General features: G+C 39.5%; 1 long non-coding RNA gene across 1 annotated transcript; it reads right to left on the bottom strand.

Annotated features, from left to right (window-relative positions):
- Positions 1 to 12,809: 12,809 nt before the first annotated feature.
- Positions 12,810 to 14,131, bottom strand: LOC112203070. Its single transcript, XR_005810647.1, has 3 exons — positions 13,977 to 14,131; positions 13,753 to 13,863; positions 12,810 to 13,056 (listed from the first exon to the last, which is right to left on the bottom strand). It is a non-coding gene; the product is annotated as an uncharacterized LOC112203070 (long non-coding RNA).
- Between the last annotated feature and the right edge of the window lie 9,520 nt (positions 14,132 to 23,651).

The raw sequence follows: 23,651 nt of genomic DNA, 5'->3' as shown, positions 1-23,651 counted from the left end.
TATCCAGAATAATTTTGTGTGTATCAAAAATATTATCGTATTGATTACACCTACAAAATCAATCCAAGACCAACAGGCATGCCCAAGTCCAGCATTATTTTTTGGGCTATGAGTTGGTCCTGCCCCTTGAGCGGGCTTAGCCCAACCCATTTTACATAAGGTAGGGTTTGGGTTTGCTTTTGAAGCCCTGTGCCGGCTCAAGTCTTGTCCATTCTAGTAAAGTATAGGGCCAGCTTAGCCCTGCCCATGAAAATTACAAAAGAACTATTATTTTTTATATGAATTAATTATTTAGAGCATATTAAATAAGTATGTTAAATGTATCGTAATTTCATTTGAACTACAAATAGTAAATTTACATTTGATTTCCTTTATCAATCAATACATATTATTATTATTTTTTATTTAATAGGTGGATTTGAAAAGATTAAAATTTTAAAAAATGGGTTTGATTTCCGACTTAATCAAATTAGTTTTAAAAAAAAGTTAATATTATTTCACAAATCACTGGCCTAGTACAGGGCAAGCTTTAGGTGAGCTTTGTTGGCCCATGAGCAGGGCTTGGGCTAAACATATTTGTGAAAAAGACAGCCTACTTGCCTATTTAACTCTTAGATCATCTGCCACCGTATGGTATAAAGGCATATATAGCCTATTACTCTCTCCCATGATAAGGCATTCTACAATTCCCAAGAAATTTTTTTGCTATATGGTTTATGGTCCATGCCATATATGGCTTGCAACCAGGTAAGCCATCTCTATATAATATTATATTGTTTAATTCTTTTATTCCTCTTTTACCCCTCTTCATTCAACTTATAGAATTTTTATTCCATTTGTGTCCTTTTTCGGTTTTAATTACAATTTCCTTTTCTCGTGAAATTTTATTTCTAAAAATTTGTCAATAATAAAAACTATACCATTGCGAAGTTCACATTTAGATATTTCATTTGAGCCTAATATTGAATATATTTGGGCTAAATTATTTCTATACATAATCATGACGGTAACTTAGCCGTTGGGAATTTTTGGAAAAAATAAAAAAATTAGCCGTTACAAGAAGTATAACATAATGGGTTTGAATTATACCTTATCAATTATGCATTATGGTGGCAGCGTGTATCAAACATTCTCTAGAATGATTACATGGCATAAGCCATATATGGCTATATGGCCTATCAATTAAAGGGTACCGTGGCAGATGCTCTTAGGGCTACAAAAGCCTAAGATCGAGCAGTACTTGGGCCTTCATATCTTTGGGTAGGGCCATGAAGGAGAATATTAAGTTAAAAAAAAATAAAGAAATAAAATAATCATATCTATATACAAGTTATTAATTGGTGGTGTTGTACAGGGTTTCTCTTTTCTATTGTAATTTTCTTTTGTCATAAAAAAAAAGTTATTAATTGGCTATCTTAGATAAAATACCCATGGGGAGGCGGACGAACTAATCCATGTACCCCCAGAGTGGTAGCCCACTATGGACCACCATTTTTTATCAAAAAAAATAGGGCTCTTGACCATTTATCCAATTTAGGCCCAATAAATGCTCACTTACTTTGTGTGTCCACTTATCGAATTTAAATGTAAAAAGACAAGTTTGCCTTTTATATAATTAAAAAGTCATTGAAGACCTCATGGGACTCCGGTCACCAGTCATGGAAATCCGGTCACCGGTCGCCGGAATCAGGTCACTGACCCTCGGAATCTGATCACCGGTGACCGGCCGCCAGAATCCTATCACCCGTCATTGGAGGTTTCCAAAGAGGTCGCCGGAGACTTTTATTACCCCTCAATAAATTTTTATAACGTTTATAGGGGGCAATAAAAAGTTTATTAGGGGGCAATAAAATAGTATGTCGGACTCCGATCATTGGTCTGGAAGTTGCCAGAAGTTTGCAAAGAGGTCGCCGAAGACTTTTATTAGGGAGCAATAAAGTTTATTGGAAGGCAATAAAAAGTTTATTGGGGGCAATAAAACAGGATACCGGATTCCGGCGACCGGAGTCCGGTGAAGTCTCTCTCTCTCTCTCTAAGTGACAAAGGGAGAAAGGGCAAAATTGTCCCAAAAATTAATAAAAAAATAATTTAATTGGGTATTAGGGCAAAAAATATGTAATTTGTTGGGTAAGTGGGCAATCTTATAAGTTGTTTGAGTAAATGGGGTTAGTATAGCTCAAATTTGGGTAAATGAACATTTTCTCAAAAAAATACACATCTATTAGTGAATTACTGCAATGAATACATTGTCATTTGTTTTCTTATTCCATCATTTTATTACATATACCACCCTCAGATCTCATATTACATATCCATATCAAATCTATCAACTTAAATTTTATCTAATTATCTGAATAAGTCAATTTGAAAGATTTTATCTGATAAGTCGAAGAAAAAAAAAACTATATCACTCCAACTATACTATATATGTAGCTTGATATTTCCATCATCACCTAGCTCGAGAGAGGAGAGAGGAGTAACCATGGTTATTATTGTCACTTTGCTTATTTCTATTGCCACCTCCTTTTTTGTTTCTTCCAATTTTGAAAGAAAACTTCTCAAGTGTCTCCACTAATATTATGAAGTTGTTAATTTCCTCCAATATCTTAAACAATAATGGATATGTATATATAAAATCCTTTGTTTATTTCTTTTATTTGCTTTGGTTATGAATTATCGTCTATTTAGCACATCTCTTCACAAGTTCACTATATATGAGATGCTAGTCATGCGATTTTAGTGCGGAGGTTATAGCCTCATGCTATATAAATGAGAGTAGAACAGCCTCGATCTTGTGTAGTTAACGATGTTGGGCCTCACTTGGGGGAAGTTTGCCAAATCATAGTAGTGAGGTGGCAAGTCAATTAGCCTGTAAACAGGTAAATTTTGCACCGCATGCATTTGAAACATATAATTCCCTAAAAGGTCGAAATTTTCAATAAAAAAATAAATTCGTTCACAAAAGCTGAGGCAAAAAATTAAATGCTGGCAGAAACGGTAAAATCAAAAGGAAAAGCATATATACCATCTGAGTTATGACCGTTGAGAAAGTCTCATCGAAGTCCTGGCTGTGTTTTGTTGATTTCGCGATCAGAGTTATTTCAATTCTTTTCTTATGCCGTCGCACTTTTGAAGACTTTTGGCGGTTGAAACTTGTTGGCAATAATCTAAAAAATAAAAGACGATGATCTCAAAAGCTAAAAAAAAAAAGGAAAAGAAAAAAAGCGAAACATCTTTAATACGAAATCCGTGGGTATTTTTTAAAATAAAAGAGCATATGCACCGACAAACTTTCTTCAATAAAAATCTCAAAAATAATAATAAAGATGTAGTTATGAATTCTTGATCAATAGAATTAGTTTTGATGGCCATGGACTACTTATATGCTTTCTTTAGAAATTAGTCCCTGCTCTGGCAACCACAAGCATTACATTATTCTCAGCCACATTCTTTAGGGATTGCATGTCTAAAAGATTGTTTGGAATATAAGTACCAAGATGTCAAATTATGGTAAATGTTTTATTTGTTCCTTGGTGGATGAACACTTCATTTGCATGCTCGTAACGTGAATTGTGTCCCGAAAAAACTCAATTATTAGCGTGGCTATCAAATGAAAGGGAGGAGCGATTGTAAGCGACTGGCATGGCCGGTGAGCACTGGAGTGTAGAATGCCCGTACAACGGTCATCGTATTTCTGGCAAACTGCTCAGCCTCTTGAAGGGTTGTCATGTAATGCAACCTTTGTACTTTACGTTTCTGAGTTTGCATGCATGGTAATGTGAAGTTTGCTACGTACTTTGCTTCGCTGCGTGTTATGAAAAAGAAAAGTGTAGTGTTAAAATAAAAAAAAATGTGTGAGGCTAATTAATTTTTTCTGCACTCAAATGTTTATGTGAAAATTATCGTTATGTATGTACTCTAGTTTGGTCTGTGTAGTAGAATTTGTCCTCTAATTAAGATCAGTATCCTAGTTTATTTGATCTGAAGAAAGCTTTCAAAAACTATGAGATAAAAGAGAAAATCTATTGGGAAAAAAATTTCCTATTTCGTTTGTTTTGCTAATCAAATTTTGAGTGATTTGCTGTTCTATTTGGTTGATCGAGTATTTCTTAGCAGAGAATTAGGATTTCCTACTTATCCATATAGAAATATGGGTTCTCCTCTTCATCTCTCTCTTTAGAGGGGATGTACGTACGTGATTGATTTCCCGACATCAGATCGGTCTTTATGCATGGATGTGGGTCTCCTCCGGTGAGGGGATGAGTATTGGTTCGTGGCGGTGCTCGTTGGTTGGCCAGTTCGTGGGCGGATCGGGAGACTGTTTCCGGCCTATTTGGTTGATCGAGTATTTCTTAGAGCAAGTCCACTCGTTGAGGTTGGCATGTCAAGACTATTCACTGCTTTTTGCCTTTCATTTCCACATTTTTTCTTGACCAGTCAGATACTGTTCACAAAAGTCACTCTGTGTCACTTTCTGGGTCAATTTATTGACCTGCTAACTGACATTTGGTGACTTTTTGTGAACGGTATCTGACTGGTAAAGAAAAAGGGTGGAAATGAAAGGCAAAAAGCAGTGAATAGTCTTGACCAGCCAACCTCAACGGGTGAACTTGCTCTTACTGATGGTAGGGTTTTGCTGCTCTCGTTGTTTAGGCCTCATTTGGTAGCCTTGTTGGAGTTGAAGTTGTTCATTTTGGGTCTAGCCGTCTAGGCCTTTGTACCAAGTCTTGGGCTTTTGTTTTCTTATTTTTAGTTTCTTAATTGACCCTAGGCTCTGCGCGTGGGGTGAACCTACGGTTTTTTGAATAAGTTACGATGGACTACGGTTTTAAACCCTAACATTGTTTTCTTGGTTACTTGTGCAGTGGCATACCCTAATATTAGGTTGCTTTAGGGTGGCCTTACATGGTTCAAATTTGACGTAGCGCGTAGAGGGTGGGTCATAATACTAAGCTATTTGGTAAAAAATAATAATAATAATAATAATTAGAATACAATAGTAAATTAATTAAAAGAATAATAGAAAATTAAAACATCTTTCAAAAATATGTAAGTTACTCAGTACCATTTGGTCTAGTGACATAGTTTTCCCTTTGTAAGTGAGAGGTTGTAAGTTCGACCCACGATAGACTAGTTGTAGCATTTGAGTTGTATATCTGATAAAAAAAAAATGTAGTTATTTTCAACTTCTATATTTGATGGACCCAAATGTCTAAAGATTAGATTAAGATTAATGGTTGTCACATATACTGTATATTGATTTTTTTTTTTTTGGAGAAAATATATTGTACATTGATCTTAGAAATATGAGATACGGTGAGAATGAGTTATGGAGTTAGTTTTGTAGGCTAATCAAATTGGACGTCTGAGTAACTAGTTAGAAAGATTCAAAGCAGTGGCGGAGCCACATAGGGACCCAATAAACTTTTTATTTTATAAGCAGTTAGAGTTACCCAGTAATGTAAGTGGCTTGCATAATGCAGTGGTCTGGCATCTTTTTCCTACATTGCATATCTAAGGTTCGATTCTTGCTAACTTCAGTATTTTTTTGGGTTAATTGCATATAAGTGCATATTTGAATGTTTTTTTAGCCGTAAGGCCACCAACTATTTGTTTCCCTCATAAGGCCACTAAAATAAAAAATGTATTAAATTTTGGATATAAAATTAATATATTTACATAAATGCCACTAGAGTAAAAAGTTAACAATCATCCTCTCTCTCCTCTCCACTGAGGTCCCCGGCCAACTCTGGCGGGTCTCTGGCCAACCTCCGACGAACTTCCAGTGAACTCCGACCGACTTCCGGCGACCACAAAAGCTACTGTCACTAACACCAAAAGCTACTGTCGCAAGCAACAAAAGCTACTATGATGAGATTTCTGGTAACCTCCGACGATGTCACAAAAGCTACTGTCATCAGTAACAAAAGGTACTCCATACCAAAAAGACCTATGCTCCCTAAAACCAAAAACTACTATCCCCACTAACAAAAGCTACTGTCACCAGCAACAACGCTACTCTCACCAGTAAAAGAAAACTATTCTCACGAATAGCAAAAGTTTTTCTCACTAATACCAAAAGCTACTTTCACCAACAATAAAAGTTACTGTCACTAATACCAACAACTTACTCTCACTAACACTAGAAAGCTACTCCAGTATCAAAAACTACTACCACCACCGCAAAAAAACTACATTTACTACTAACAAAAGCTATTTTCACCAGTGTCAAAAACTACTATCACAACCGCAAAATGCTACAATCATTACCACCAAAAGTTACTCTGACCAACAACAAAAGATACTATCATCAACATCAAAAACTCTTCTCACCAACAATAACAAACTACTTTCACCAACTCCGAAAATTACTCTCACAAACTCCGAAAGCTACTCTTACCAACATTGAAAACCGCATCTTAGATAAATAGAGAGAGTTTTGGCCGCACTTGATGATCTAACGCAAGTCTCTTATCATGACACAACAGCCACTCGGTAATTCTACGACATCGAATACACATCAACTATTGGAATTCTGCTTACATAACACTGATACAAATTGGAAAAATTCGCTCCTTCAAAACCAGCTCACAACTGAAGCCTGCCCACATATTCCTGTAAACCCATCACTAATCCCATAATTAAAAATCCAAACTAACATAATCTTCAAGTAATTACTTCATGACTCCATCACAAATTCACTTAAACATCAAACTTAACTATTAATTCCAATCACTCTAAACAATTTGTAATCATGTAGAGGTTTCTCAATTCTTACAGCAAATCAAACTCAAGAAATTTGGAGTCCAAATACTTAGTAAATCAAACTTAAGAATTGTTAAGCTCCGAATGTTCAAAAATCAAATAATCCTAGGCTGAATTAGCTCCGAGATGTGATATGGAAACAGAAGGTAAACCTGAAGCTTAACGACGATGATGAATTAGGGCCGATTGCGCTCAGGCCCGACGACAAAGAACATGATCTGGAATCCGCTCAAGCTGAATTAGAGGACAGCGATGACCTCGTATCTCCACGAGGAGTGTAAGGATACCGGAGTTGAACGACACAGCTGTTTAGAAGACGCCGATCAGATCAGATCAGATCAAATTCACCTCCATCCTTCTCGCCTTGCGCTGCGGGATCGTGAGATAGTCGGATTGGTGTTAGAGGTGGTGGATTTAAGGACCTCGATGAGCCATTTTCCGGCGACGCTATCCTCGTGCGCGGAGATGGTGAGAATCTACTCTGGCTCTTCTCCGTTCGGGTCCGCTTCGATTGAGAAAGGTAATAGAGATGGAATCGGCGACAGAAACGGCGATGGCGTTGAGGAAGGGTGCCGCCGGAGCCGAGCGAGATGGTGAGGAAGGGAGTTTTCGGAGTTTAGCAAGATGGTGAGGAAGGGTTTTCTCATCGGGGAGAGAGAGAGAGTGAATTTCTTTCGTTTTGGCGAGAGACTGATCGATGGAGTCAGTTTTCTTCCACGAAGGGCAAAATTGTCAGGATGGAAATAATTTTAAGATAAAAGTGGCCCTATGTGTACAAAAAAACTTTGGTGGCATTATGGCTAATTTATGTTTCAAAATGACACTTGCATGTAATTTTCTATATGTTTTTTTGCTTTTCTTCCAAGGTTTAATTAGAGCTTTCAAAACTGTTATTATTAGAATTACTATTTTTTCAAGTTGCTTGCTATTATAAATTTGACATAATTTTAATAATATTTTTATCTTAAAATTAATCTTATTTCTAGATATAATATTTCTGTCAAATTTTTTCATCGGATTTCATTAAAATTTTGATATATAATTTGAGTTCTAAATTTTTTTCTTTTCAATTTCTAAAAGTCCTCACATAGGATGAAGTTCTAGCTCCATCACTCATTGTTACTTTTTGGTGATTTGGAAAACTCTTTAAAATAGAAAAGCATAGTTGCAACATGTATCGACTCTCAACTCAATTACAAAATTGTTGTTATTTTCCAAGATTTTTTGTGTTATGATATTATTATCTTATTTTTGTGTCCCAGTAACCTTAAGTCTCTGGCTCCGCCACCGTTTGGTCTTTTATCACATCCTCCATGCTTGGTAGTCCAATAGAAACTCACATTGCTTTTCGGGTTTAGTGTTGAGTACGCAACATTATCATTTTGAAGTTTTTGATAGGATAAAGAGTTATCAAATTATACGAAAACCTATATTTGACAGGACCCGCCCCGGGTTTCACCCTGAAATCCGAAGAGGCCCTGCGGGGCCCACCTTAGAAGAAATTCTACCAAAAATTTGACAGAACTTCCCAAAAAAATGGACAACCCAAAACCTGTAGAAAAACAATTACACTTCTAAATCATCCATCCTTATTCTCCTGGAGCCACCCTGCTCCCTATATCACAACATCTCTCATATCACCAAAATTCCTAAAACTTGAGAATATTAATCTCATAGGTTATCAGAGCAATCTAATATACAGGCGAACAAGAGAATAGAAAGCAAGATAAATGACCGATGCTTTTATAATGCGGAAGCTATGACAGCTATGCCTCAACCCCAAGTACGCTCGACCTCAAGCTAAACTGGCCTGCAAACTGGGCATTTAAAACCGAAGGGCCCAGGGGAAAACATTTAAAATCCGTTAGAGTGAGTGGACGAAAAATAAGTAATTCAAATGAATAAGTAAAACTTAATGCTTTCCCAAGTTATTCTCTAAAATCTCGCATGCAGTAACAATCTTGAAAACACTCTTAATCATCCTCTTTACTGAAATCTCAATCACGTAACAAGAACATCTTGAAATCTCTTAAAATCTCATCCTCAATCCTTATAAAAACATCCTTTTCATGAGGCTCGTTCGATGACTAGAAAGGACTGCTGTCTAGTCATCTCATGCCATCTAGGAGGGACTGCCACCCAGATGACGCATCGGAAGGGACTGCCAACCGGAATAGGAGGCGGTGGATAGATGGGACTGCCAACTAGCCACATGTAGTAGACGGGACTGCCGACTAACCACAGGTAGTAGACGGGACTGCCGACCAACTACCTCATGTCATCTGGAAGGAACTGCCAACCAGGTGACGCATCGGATGGGACTGCCAACCGAGCTGTAGTCTGGAAGGGACTGCCAACCAGACCATTACCTAGAAGGGACTGCCAACTAGGTAAGATACGCATGCGCCAAAACTGGCCTCCTTAATAAACTGAATAGCCTCCTCAAGAAACTGAAAATAACCTCTTTCAATTACTTGCTTTCGGAAAGAAACTCGGTATTACTTCAATAAATCAATAATAATTCACCGAAAGCATAACTCAGGATTAACTCACTAAATCAAACCTCAATATCTCAATAAATCCTCGAAAGCATAAAATCAAATACTCTGTAAATCAATAAATGCTTTCGGAAGAAAACTCAATCTAACTTCAAAGCTGATAAGTACGGAGCTCAAAGCTCAATAAATCTCGATAAATCAATCATGCTCAAATATTCGATGAAACATTCGTACTCATGAATCCTCATAAAAACCGATATTCGAAATCCAAAATTCTCATAATATTTTCTGAATCAGTCACTTCCCGAAAATCATTCCTCAATTCAATAACTCATGATTGACTATCTCAAAAATCTACTAAAAACCCTCGGGAAGGAATTTCAATACTAATCTCGTAATCCATAAATAAATCTCGATAAACTAAATCTCAAATATTCAAAACATAATTAAATCTCAATTGGAAGAAAATAATAATAATACTGCATGCGGAATTAATTTAAAAACAAATGTCCACTCACAGTACTATTGGCAACCACGCAAACGAGTTCCTTCATCTAACCGTAGCTCGCGACATTGCCCTGTACACAATTATATTTCCGTAAACGGCAATCCGATAAAATAATTACGAACTTAAACGAAATCCGAAAATCCCTATCTCCAATACTTCTCAAATTCAACCCAAATCTCTTCCACAATTCTAATTCCTCAATTTACATATTCCATAATGAAAACAAGGAAAATCCGACGGCCGGATTTCCCATAATTCCACCACAAAACTCCAAACTTCGAAAATTCACAAACAATTCCAAACTCCTCCAAAATTCACCAAACTTCATATATAAGCTCAATGATAATTATAGAATTTAACTAGCTAAAAATTGAAATTTATAAACTACCCTAGCCGCCGCTACCGCCGCCCACAGTGGCGGCGCCGCCGCCACCATCTCCGATGGCCACCAAAATTTGGCAGTAGCACCTTCTCAACACACTGATTCAACTTCTCAACTACAACATTCCCAAATAACAATTAAAAATGGCCGAAATCGATTCAATGAACAAAAACCCAGAAATCCTCAAGAACCCTAGAATTTCAATTCGTCGATTCGGCATCTACACAACAAATCGTGATACAAGGCCATAGGGGAAATGATCAGTGATGAAAACCGAACCTTCGACGGCGAGATGGGGACCGGAGGTGGTCGGAATCGCCGGAAATCGGCAAAAGCTTCAAACTGCAGCCGGAGGAGTTTTTCCTTCGATCCGTGGTTTTCCGGCCAAATCGTGGAAAACCAAGGTTGCTAGGGCGCTCGGAGGGAGGAGGCGCTCCTCTGGTGACCGGTGGCACGCCGGTTGGTGGCCGGAATCGCCGGAAATCGGAGGGAGAGGGAAAATGGTCGAACCGGAGAAGAGAGAGGTCGGGGGAGAGGAGAGAGAAAGAGCTGGGGTGGGTTTCCGGAAAATGGAAACCTACCCGGGGTAAATTTCTATTTTAATCAAAAATTACCATGAACAGTAACTTCACATTTTTGGCCATAACTCTCACATACGAAGTCCGATTTTTACGTACCACATATGCACGCGCTCGGTTTAACGTCCTCTACAACCTTCATGAAGGAAAATTTCTCAAATTTTGACCCAAACAAAAAGTCAACTTTTAGGGCCCCCTAAAAGCATTGAAACGACAGTAAAAGTGAAAGTAAAAGTTGTTTACTGTCCAAATGACTAGTAAACCGGTGAATCCGGGTTCGGGACGTCACAATATTACCCAATCTAGTAAAACTGTAAAACCACCAAATATTACTCAATATAGTAAAACGACTAAAACCACTACCATTAGGTTTAACAACTAAAATTATGATGAGAAAGACTACATATTCTCTCTCTCTCTCTCTCTCTCTCTCTCTCTCTCTCTCTCTCTCTCTCTCTCTCTCTCTCTCTCTCTCTCTCTCTCTCTCTCTCTAAGTAACCCTAGGCTGGCCTCTCTGTTGGCAATTAATTCTCGTTCAGTGGAGCCCGGAAGTTCGACCTCACTGCTGTCGTAGGGTTAGTTGTTGGACGGGAGATCTACTGCCCAGGGGACTTCGTCTAAGGGATTCTCTCCGGTTTGTCAGATGGTTTGGCTGGGATGGTGGCGACGGCAGTGGTCGTGCGGTATAGGTTGGTTTCTTCTATCCCCGCTGATGGCTTCTTGGATCATTGACGCTTTCAATCTTGATTGATGGCGGTGGGGATTGCGAGGCCTGGCTAGGGGATGATGTTTCAGTGGTCTTGCAGGTTACGGCTAAGTGGCTCAGAGGTTTGGATGGGGGGGATGGTATTGCGGTGCAGATCGTAATGACGCGACGACGTGTTTGGACGAAATGTGGCCTAACTGTGGTGCACTACAGGTCTGGGAGGAGCTGATGGACGGGTCCAAACCAAGAGGATGGGCTTGGAGATCTCTTTGGTGACCCTATTGGGCTCAAGTTTGGACTAGGGTTCTGCCCTAGTCCATTATTATTTTAGGCTGAGTTTTATTTTCTAATTTCTATAGGCCTTTTCTGGGGCAGTCTAGTAGATTTTTTGCTATCTAGTTTAGTATTGGGTTTTGGTCTTGTCGACTTAAGTCTCAATGTCTCTTGCTGTACACCAATTAAGGTCTCTAGGCGATTAGATTCACTGTTTTAGAGTTGGGTTGGGAGGGTCGGATCCTTCTATTTTATTTAGTTCTTTTAGGGCCTCCGACGTAGTACCAAAGGGGGATTCCGCTATGTCTACGACGTATTCAATATCAAATGAGTGACCTAGTTCTATGTATCACTGTGGGTACTAACACATCTTCTTGTTTGTCTAGATGGCAGCGGAAGCGTATGTAAGGGTCATTCTGGCTTTTGATCAATATATTGACTACTGCCTTAAGAAAAAAAAACAACTAAAATTACGATTTTATTCTTTAACAAGTCTACTACTCCGGTTAAGGAAATGAGGCCGGAGAGATTGTTGGGGAGATTGAATGATTTGTTGAGGATTCATGCTTGAGTTTTGGCTTGTAGGCCGGCGGGTTTGGCTAAGACTAATAGGTTGGTGATTGTTTCGCTTTATGGGGTTATGAAGGAGAGTTTTAGGCCGTATGTTGAGATATGTGAGGCCTTGGGAGTTTTGTTGGATAGGTTTGAAGGGTACTCCTGAGAGTAGGGCTGGGCACGGTCCCAGACCGGCACTGCTTTTACAGGGACCAGGACCAGAACCGGCAAAGCTAAACCCTGACCGGACTTGCAGATGCAGAGAATGGGGACCGGCCTAAACCCGGACCGGTAATTGTTTTACAAGAACCGAGACCGGGACCGGGACCGGCAGTCTTAATTCGGGCCGGGACCGTAGTTGAAGATAACAGGGACCGGGATAAACCCGGACCGTGACAAAATCGGCCCGTTTTTCGGGTTTCCGGTTCCAGTCAATCTTTGCAGCACTGCTGCATTTTGCTGCTTGACCTGCTTCTATTTAGAGAGTATAAAGAGTAATGTAATATGATTCTATGAACTAGCAACAAGGCTGAAGCGCAAAAAATAAAACCAATAAACCATTCTGCAAAGTGCAATCTGCACTAGCAGCAAGGCTGCAAATAAATCCATCTTGCAAATAACAGTCATTCAATGATTTCAATCAACATAGTTACACAGCAAGTTCAACAACACATATTGTCTTAACAACATAACAAATTAAAAACGAAAACAATGTTCGACAAGACAACAAGTGAACAACCAAACTTCCATCAGTTCCATGCTGCCATGCAGCTGCTCCTCCAGTCCTCCGTCTTCAAATTTTTTTCCCTACACATTTCAGTTTAAAAAGACATTGTATTACACATTTATACATTATATAGTTATACATTTATACTTTGCACCAATGCAACATCATAGAAACAAAAACCAAAAAAAGGCAGCAAGGCAATAAATTGATATACCTTTAGCTTTTCTTGGTGGCAATAAATCCGATGAGGTTGCCATCTAGTATTCAAGTCTGTAAAATGTCCAGAAAATACAAGCTGCATGATTAAATAATGGTTATGAGATTAATACACTTGCTAAACACTTTACATTTCAATACATATTGGTCTTTTCTCGTCTTTTCACTGGCCTTTATTGTTTCAATCTCTTTCATTTCACTTGTCAAAGAAATAAACAAGACGCTATGTCACAAAACAAAAGCCAATGAAATATCTGAAACCAAACATTGAGTGTAGTCTCCAAAGCTAAGAGAAGCTAATATGCAATCACAAATTATACAACCAAACCAACACACAGCTTTATGGGATCGAAACCAAACCAACCACAACTCAAACCCCGACTTGTACATATAACCCAAACTTCGATTCCAAAATCTCATACCAACCACCAAAATTCAGCTCATATCAAACAATGTCTCTTACTCAGTATATTTCTGTTGACAAAAACACAATCTCTAAACTTTCAGTCCACAAGATCCAAAGCAATGAAGCACAAATTCTTACCTGCAACTTATCTCCTTGTTCAACTATGTCAATCAGCAAAATCCAATCCACCTCCGCCTTCTTCAGATTACAAACATTCTCCGTAATCTCAATAATCTGATACTCCGAGATCTACCTCCAAAAAAAAAAAAAAAAACAAACAAACACCCACAATCAAATTCCACAAGCCATTACTCAACTCCTCAAACAAAGCCAATAGAACAAAACCCAGATGATAAAGCTACCTTCTTGGGTTCGACCTCAGCTCTCTTATTCTCAACTTGGTGGTGCAACTGAGCTGCAAGCTTTTCACAGACCCGAGGAAAGACGAGATATAAGACGGTGCAGATTCTGCATAGCTCCGGTAAGTAATCTAATTTGCCAAGCCACAGGTGCAGAGTATCCTAAAACAATAAATGAATCTCGTAAACATCAATCAACACACCTAAAGTAATTCCTCAAATCAATCCAAGAGTTCAATAATTTCATTAGCCCAAATCTTCAATCAATACTCCAAAAACCAAACACAGCATAACATAACAACAAGACATAAAATAGCTGCATAACAACTGGTAATGCTAGAAACCCAAAAAAAATATACAGTGAAAAACTAAGAAGAAGAAGACCTGAAATGATGATTGAAGCAGCGCCCACAGAGATTGAATCTTCAATTGGATCGAAATCGATTTCTCAATCGGATCGAAATCGAAATCGAAATCGATTTCTCAATCGGATCGAAATCGAAATTGAATCTTCAATCGGATCGTCTTTCTCTAGAGGTGAGGGCTGAGGGCTGAGGAAGACCAATTGTGAGGAACAGAGGGGCTGACCGGCTGACTGACTGAAGGTTGAGGAAGATCGATTTCTGGGAGAGAGTCGAGAGACCGAGAGAGTTAGAGGCGGACTGGCGGAGTCTGCGAGAGCTGAGGAAGATTGACTACGGGTTTTAGATTTTAGGTCTATTAACTAATCACATGTGATGGTGTCCATACTAACACAATATACTTCGAAAACAAACCTATAATTGTACGACACCTACATAAGCTCGGGTTTTCCGGTCCACGCAGTCACCTCTAGTCAAGAACCGAACCCGGACCGCCAAGGATACTTAGGAACCGAACCGGCCCGAACACACTTATTTTCAAGAACCGGGACCGGACCGCCACACTGATTATAGGGACCGAACCGGCCCGAAAACACTTATTTTCCTTCTAAAACCCGGACCGAATCGGCTGGTCCGGATCGGTCCCTTCCGGTCTTTCGGTCATTTTTGCCCACCCCTACCTGAGAGGGAGGAAAGGGATCTTGTTGATGAGGAGCCGAAACAGAATATAAGTGAGATCAAGGCTCTTCCTGCGCGGAGAGTTTTACTCCTAATACATCACAAATGTTTAGAATTGTACATGTTATCTACTTATCCCTTTTTCCACATTATGAGCATTTGAGATCTCACTATGATACAGTTAAAAGTCACATGTTTTTCCAATTTCAAACACTCTTCAATTAGAGATCGATCAACTCACTAGCTAGATAGAGACAATTCTTTTCGAAGGATAATATTAAATCCTAATGGGCTAATGGTGTAAAAGATGGCTAACTTTAATATAAAATCTTTGACAAAATACCTAAACTAAATTCTCTAACTAAATATCACTAGAGCTAGAAGAGGGAGAATATAACTAAAACTCAAATTCTCTCTAACTAAATTCTCTAATGAATTTAATGTTAGGAAAGTAAATATTGTGTATCTTGTATAATAGGAAAGTAGTTTAGCATAGTTATCTACTGCCTTATTCTCTCCTCGATTATAGTGATTGATTCTCCTTAATTTTAGAGATAGCTTTCTTGTAGAATAGGAACTCTCTCTTGTAATCTGTGTATATCTTTGTTACATGATTGAATACAAATACAATGATCATTCAGCCAAATATCCTCTTTTCATGGTATCAGAGCAGGACTAAAAATCCTGACTCCATTGATGCTGCACCCTACCTTCTCGTGTAGTAATTTTTCAACGTTTGTCCATCATGGTTGATGACAAGAAAACTTCTTCCTCATACATCTCCACCACTGATGTTTCCAATCCCTTTTTCATTCACCATTTAGATTACCCAAGGTTGGTCTTAATTTCCAAACCATTGAATGGAGACAATTATTCAACTTAGCTAAGAGCAATGACCATTGCCTTGAATGCCTAGAACAAGCTCGGCTTCGTCAATGGTACCATCAAGGCACCTTCAATAGAGACTTATCCAAATGATCATGCAACATGGTCCCGATGTAATGACATGGTGCATTCGTGGACCATCAATTCAATTTCTCCGAAAATCTTTGATAGTGTCATCTACTACACTATTGCTCGTGAGGTTTGGGAAGACCTTCGTGAGCGTTTCTCTCAAAGCAATGCTCCTCGCATCTTTGAAATTCAAAGGGAGATTGCTTATCACCGACAAGAAAGCTTTCTGTCTCGGCCTCCTACACAAAATTGAAGAGTTTGTGGGATGAATTAGCCTCTTATGCTGATGCTTCCTCTTATACCTGTGCAACACAACAAGATCGGCAAAAATTGATGCAATTCCTAATGGGGTTGAATGAATCCTACAGTGCTACTCGTGGACAGATCCTCCTGATGAATCCTTTCCCTTCAGTCCGTCAAGCTTATTCAGTTGTTTGTCAAGAAGAAAAGCAGAGACTTCTCAGTGCTACACATGTATCCGCAAATTCTAGTGCTGCAATGGCTGTTAGAAATAGCAGGCCTAATCACTCTGCTAGACAAGGAAGAACTGAGCGATCTGATTAATTTTTCAATGGTCAGTAAGATGGGTGACATCATGATCCAGATCGGCGGCGTTTTGGCTCTTCAAATGGTCGACCTCAATGCACTTACTGTAATGAAATGGGACACTATGTAGACACTTGTTACCAATTGATTCGGTATCCACCAGGTCATCCCAAGGGCAGATCTAATCATTCCAAAAATAATGGAGGCCATGGCCATTCTTCTTCAGCTAATCAAGTTTATGAAAGAATGATTAAAGATGAAGGGAAATCAGTTGTATCAAGGATTACAGAAGCACAACTCCAACAACTTTTGAGTCTCTTGAGTGTTAAAGAGAATGAAGGTGCTAGTACTCAAGTTAAAGCAGCGACCAATAAACAAGGTTTGTCAAAATTTTCCTCACGTCGTTGGATCATTGACAACGGCGCGATGGATCACATTGTTTCCTCTTCAAATCTGCTTATTCATGGAAACAAAAATCATTCCTTACCGCCTGTATTATTACCAAGTAGACAAAAAGCACCCATAACTGCTACAAGATCCTTGCCTTTAAATTCTATTTATTATTTGCGAGATGTGCTTTGTGTTCCTACATTAAAGGTTGATTTGATGTCAGTTAGTCGCTTGACAAGAGGCTTAAATTGCTCCGTGACTTTTTTCCCTTATTGGTGTATCTTGCAAGATCTCACTTCGAGGAGGACGATTGGTTTGGGTAAGCAGCGTAATGGCCTTTATTACTTGGTGGCATTGGCGACGGAGAAAGATTTCCCAACTCACAAACCACCTTCACCAAACCACCCTCCTGCAACCTCACTATTTCATTCATAGATCTTTGGCACCGGCGTCTAGGCCATGTCTCTTCCTCTCATTTAAAGTTTATTCCCAAACATTTTTTAAAATTTCTCTGTCAATCATAATAATGCTTGTCATGTCCATCCTTTGGCAAAGCAAAGTCATCTCCCTTTTGGTGTTAGTTCAATTTCCTCTGTAAGACCTTTTGATATAATTCATTGTAACATTTGGGGTCGTTACAAGCACCCTTCCCTTTCTGGGGCTCACTATTTTCTTACCATTGTGGATGATTATACAAGATTTACTTGGGTTTTCCTAATGGGACATAAAGATGAGACACAATCACTTTTAAAACATTTTTTTTGCCTTTATCACTACTCATTTTTCTTCTCGTATCAAAACTTTTCGTAGTGACAATGGTGGAGAATTTGTTTCTCTCCAAAACTTTTGTAAGGACAATGGAGTTCTTTTTCAACATTCATGCGTCCACACACCTCAACAAAATGGGGTGGTGGAACGCAAACATCATCATATTTTGCAAGTCGCGCGGGCTCTCAAATTTCATGCTCATCTTCCAACTCATTTTTGGGGTGACTGTGTTCTCACCGCTGTCCACATCATTAATCGCCTTCCAACACCCATTCTTTTTTTCCACACTCCATTCGAACGTCTTTATAATAAACCTCATTCTTTTTCTCATCTTCGAATTTTTGGATGTTTGGCTTTTGCCACCAACACCCACGTTACCAACAAATTTTCCCCTCGTGCAATTCGTTGCATTTTCATTGGTTATCCAGTAGGTCAAAAAGCATACAAGCTTTATGATCTTTTAACTCAAAAATTTTCACAAGTCGCGATGTTGTGTTTCATGAGACTATCTTTCCTTATGCACCCAATGAATCTACGACCAGCCCACTTCTTTCAACTCACCCAACTCAACCCACTGGCCCAATTCCTTCTCCAGCACTAGACGTTGACCCGACTTCACCTTCCTACTCACAATCTTGTCAACCCCATTGCGACAACTCCATCGCGTCTTCTCCCATTGATGCCGTTGTTCCTTCTTGTTCTCCCATGGATTTCGCTCCTCCTTCTCCCTCTCCAATTGCTTCGCCTCTGACCACCTCGTCACTCGATCTCACCCAACATCTCTGAATCCCAGCTCTGCCTCGCTCGATCTCCGCACTCACCCAATCCCATCCCCTTCCAACACCAGCTCGCCCTCCACCTTATCCACTCTGATTGTGCCACCACCGCGGGATCCCATCCTTCGACCAGCACCCATAGTTCTACCACCACCTGAGGCTCTTCTCCGTCACTCCGCTCACACCACTGCACCACCCCCAAAACTTTGGGATTATGTTTGTTCTCAGGTCACACTGCCTACTTCCGATCAATCGTCCTCTTTGTTTTCTAGTCCAACCAAAGGTACCCGCTATCCCTTGTCCAATTATGTCATATATGATCGGTATACACCTGGGCATCAATCCTTCATTGCTCAGATTAGTCAAGCTTCTGAGCCTAGTTCCTATGCTGAAGCCGCTCCCCATCCTAAGTGGCAAGAGGCGATGCGCTCCGAGTTAGAGGCTCTCCATGCTAATGGCACATGGACTCTCACACATCTTCTGGCCGGTAAGAAGCCAATTGGTTATAAATGGGTTTACAAGATCAAACACAGTTCTGATGGTTCCATCGAGCGTTATAAGGCTCGTTTGGTGGCCAAAGGTTTTACTCAGATGGAAGGTGTTGACTATCAGGACACTTTTTCTCCCACTGCAAAGATCATAACAGTTCGCTGCTTAATTGCTTTGGCTATTGCTCGGCGATGGACACTTTCTCAGTTAGACGTCAACAATGCCTTCTTACATGGGGATCTTCACAAAGAAATTTACATGATACCTCCTCCAAGTCTTTGGTGACAGGGGGAGGAACACTTGGTTTGTCGCCTTCACAAGTCTTTGTATGGACTAAAGCAAGCATCTCGCCAGTGGTTCGCCAAGTTTTCAGTTGCTATGCAATCAGCTGGCTATGTTCAATCAAAAGAAGACTATTCTTTATTCACAAGGAAACAAGGCAAGTCTTTTACTGTTCTTCTAATATATGTTGATGATATTTTAATTACTGGGAATGACTTTGCTAGTATTTCTGCACTTAAAAAGTTTCTGCATAGTCAATTTCCTATTAAAGACCTTGGGAACTTGAAATATTTTCTTGGCATTGAAGTATCACCTTCTGCCCATGGGATCTTTATTTCCCAGACGAAATACGCTTTACAGATCATTAAAGATGCCTGATTATTAGGTGCAACTCCAATTGATACTCCTATGGAGCATGGATTGAAATTGTCTGATAAAAGTGAGGTGCTCAAGGATCCATCTCGATACAGGAGGCTTGTTGGAAGGTTAATCTATCTTACGGTTTCGCGACCTGATATTACCTATCCAGTTCACGTTTTGAGCAGGTTCATGCATGAACCTAGAAAATGTCATATGGAAAGTGCTCTTCGTGTTGTGCTATATCTTAAGAATGCACCTAGTCAAGGTTTATTTTTTTCTTCAGAAAGTGATCTCAAGTTGCGAACTTATTCTGATTGGGCAGGTTGCCCGATTACTAGAAGGTCTACTACAGGCTATTGTGTCTTTCTTGGACCCTCTTTGGTTTCATTTAGATCAAAGTGGCAGAAGACCGTCTCTCTTTCTTCAGCAGAGGCAGAGTATAGAGCAATGATGGGGGCTTGCTGTGAACTGACTTGGTTGGGATTTCTTATCCATGATTTAGGTGTATTACAATCAAAACCTGCTCTACTATACTATGATAATAAGGCAGCTATATGCAGCTAATCCTGTTTTTCATAAAAGAACAAGACACATTGAAATGGATTGTCATTACATTAGAGATACAATTCAAGATGGCTCTATTGTTACAAAGTTTGTGAGTTCTTCACATCAGTTAGCTGATGTTCTTAGTAAAGCATTGGGAAAAGAAGACTTCATTCCTATGATTCGTAAGTTGGGAGTTCGCGATATCCACTCTCAAACTTGAGGGGGAGTGTTAGGAATAAGGCTGGGTGTTTTGACCAGAAAAACGGGATCGGATCGGTCCGGACCTCCTGGTTAGGGTCGGACTTTAAGAAAAAAAAAGATGAAAATTTGAGGCCCGGACCGTTTATGAATAAAACTGGCCAGTCCCGGGCCTGGTATCTCTAATGAGTAAAAGCCCGGATTACAGCCCGTATAAGCCCTTAGTCCCATTACTGCCATATGTCCCTCTGTGATAGGTCATTTATTTGAGTATACCGTGAAATTGACCACAAGTGATCACAACCCCCACTTAGCTAAACGACCTCATCTCTCTCACTCTCACTTAGCTAAACGACCTCATCTCTCTCACTCTCCGCCTCGAACCCTCATCTCTCTCACTCTCTGGCCTCTGCCTCTATTTTCTTCGAACCCTAAAACGAGATTTGCAATCCCAATTTCAAACAACCCCCACTTAGCTAAACGACCTCATCTCGCTCACTCTCTGGAATTCTTTTCTTCGAACCCTCATCTCTCTCACTCTCTGCCTCTCTTTTCTTCGAACCCTAATTTCAGATTTCCAATTCCAATTTCAATTTCAGATTTCCAATCCTACTCGTTTAGCAGCTAGCACGACCTCATCTCTCTGCCTCTCTTTTCTTCGAACCCTAAAACAGTAAAACAAGAAGTAAAACCCCCAATTTTAGATTTCCAATCCCTTTTTCCAACATTTCAGGTATACTTAGTTTTTAGTTTTGGATGGGTTTTGATGGATTGATGTTTTGATGGGTGTCGGGGGTACCGGCGGAGCCGTTGTCCTCTTTGGTCGTTCTATGCTTCTGGGCTCTTATCCGACATCTATGAGCATCGTCTGAGGTCCGGGGAAGCTCAGCTCATTGGGTTGGTTGCATTGAGAAGTTTGGAGTGGGTTGAATGTAGAGGTGATCAATAACAGGACAAGGTTGTTTCGTTCTGTGTTGTTCTTGTTCGGCAGTAGACTCAAGGTTTGTTCTTGTTCGGCAGTAGACTCAAGGCAGTAAACATGGTTGGCAGTGTGATTTGTTAAGTTGAATGTGATTGTGATGGCTTAAGTTGAACGTTATTGTTAGCAAAAATTCATAGTTTTTCCAGAAATTCATAGTTGGGCCCGAAATGCCTGAAGGATCGGCCTGTTTGTTAACGGTCCGGGCCTTCCCGGTCCCTGGATGTTGAAAATTGAATATGGGTCCGGCCCGAACTGTTCGGGCTCGGTCCCAGGCCCAGTGAAATAAGAAACGGGCTCGGTACGTGCCCAGGCCTAGTTAGGAAAGTAAATATTGTGTATCATGTATAATAGGAAAGTAGTTTAGCACACTACTAGAATTCACCCAATGAGTGACAAACCACTTTTGTCACCTATTCTGAAAATTTCATCACCTATAAGTATGGGTGGTGAAAAATGTTTGTCACCAATTTCGTCACCTATAGTGCGTGACTGGTTCATTTAGGTAACGAAATGCTAAGTTCATCACTAAAATAGATATGGCTGACGAAATAAATTAGTCACCAAATCTCTGACATTTCGTCACCTATTCTTTTTGGAGAGTGAAATTTGCACTCCTCAAATTGTAATCTGCACTCCCACTATCTTAATTTAATATATTTTATGACTCTATTTGTTGCACTTCCTCTTTTGCCCTTATACAAAACACTAAATTGCTCTCACCCATATACCCCACTGATCCTCTTCATCTTCAACCCTAGCTTCGTCGGAGGTGGTGTCTATGGAAGTGGTGGTGGTCATCGCGAAGGTGGAAGTGGTGGTGGTCATCGCGAAGGTGGAAGTGGTGAAAATTGATAGACCAGCTAAAGAAATTGTGGCCAAGGAGACCACCATTGTTGACAATCTTCCGTTTATCCTCATCACTAACTACACATCTGTCAGAGAAGAGGATCATCTTCAAGCACTAGCTGCTTGGCTATATTTGATAGTAAGGGATTCCCAGTCAGGTTTCCGCTTTGATCCTCTAGAGGTTGGAGAAGAAAGAGGTGGAGTAACAGGAACACTATTGGAAATTCAAAGAGGACGAAGATCTATAGGAATGGAAGCCAAGTTATGCGGGAATTGAAGAAGGTAAGAGAAAAGGTTTTAATGGTAAGAGGAGGGGTTTCCATTAAACCGAGTTGGGCTCGGAAAGGAGGAGGATGATGGACTAGCATGGTAGGACGGCATGGGACTTGGGAACGATGAGGATTGTGGGCTTGGTTGCATAGATGAATGCGCACTGGTATTTGTGGGAGTGCCTGCAATTTCAATTGGTGGCTTGCATCCCTGTATGCGAAATAATCAAACAATAAGATTTATGTGAATAAAGAGTGCTCAATTGAAAGCTAAATCATCAAAACTTGTCTATCATTCGGATTTCAACACATTAATATACTTTGAATCAATAGAGATTCATACAGATCTCATCACCAATGAGAAAACAAAAAATGCATGAACAAATCACAGCCTTCTCATCAATAACTTATCAAATCATGAAAATTGCGCATATCCAATATGATCTACAGACATAGCCTTTTGTGACAGATTTCAGATCCTGAGTAGAACCAGAACAGAAAAAGATATTCTACTATAGAAAAGAAATATTTTTGCAATGAAATAGAAGAGATTGCTCAATCTGTTCCTACAAGATTATCTTCCAAAAGGAACGATATGAGTTGGAATTAACGGTTCTAAGAAACTCATATTGATGGCATTAATGAGGAAGCTCTCAGCATCTTGGTTAATGGAATTCGGTGACATTTGAAAATCTCCAGTAGATCGCTTGGAATGTTGACGAATATCACATCTATCAAATGACATACTGGGCCACTTTGGTTTAATTTGAGAAATGCTTAACCCTCCATTCAGAAAGCAGACGGATTCCACCATAGAAGACGGCGAAGAGCTGAGGGAGTGCGTCGTATGAGAAGCCAGTGTGGCCAAGACTCTCAGATCCCCACTAGTAAACTGAGAGTTAATTTAATTTTTGGTAAATAAAAAAAAATGAAAGGGCAAAACAGGAAGTGAGGTTGTAAGAAGCATAAAATATATTAAATGTAGATAGTACGAGTGCATATTACAATTTGAGGAATTTGAGGAATGCAAATCTTACTCTCCTATTTTTTTTTTTTGCCCCAAATTTTTTTGCTACCGCCAAATTTGACTTTATTGGCGACGAAAATAGTTCATTGCTATTTTTGAATCATTTTTACCCACCAAATGCAATACTATTTGTGCCCCAAATTAATTTCGTGTCTAATTATAAAATATTAATTTTTATTTTTTAATCTTTCTCCAATATATAGTA

The sequence above is a fragment of the Rosa chinensis genome, chromosome 5, assembly GCF_002994745.2.
Source record: "Rosa chinensis cultivar Old Blush chromosome 5, RchiOBHm-V2, whole genome shotgun sequence".
Lineage (NCBI taxonomy): Eukaryota > Viridiplantae > Streptophyta > Magnoliopsida > Rosales > Rosaceae > Rosa > Rosa chinensis.
The sequence above is the reverse complement of the archived record's forward strand: the minus strand, read 5'-3'. Positions and strand labels throughout refer to the sequence as shown.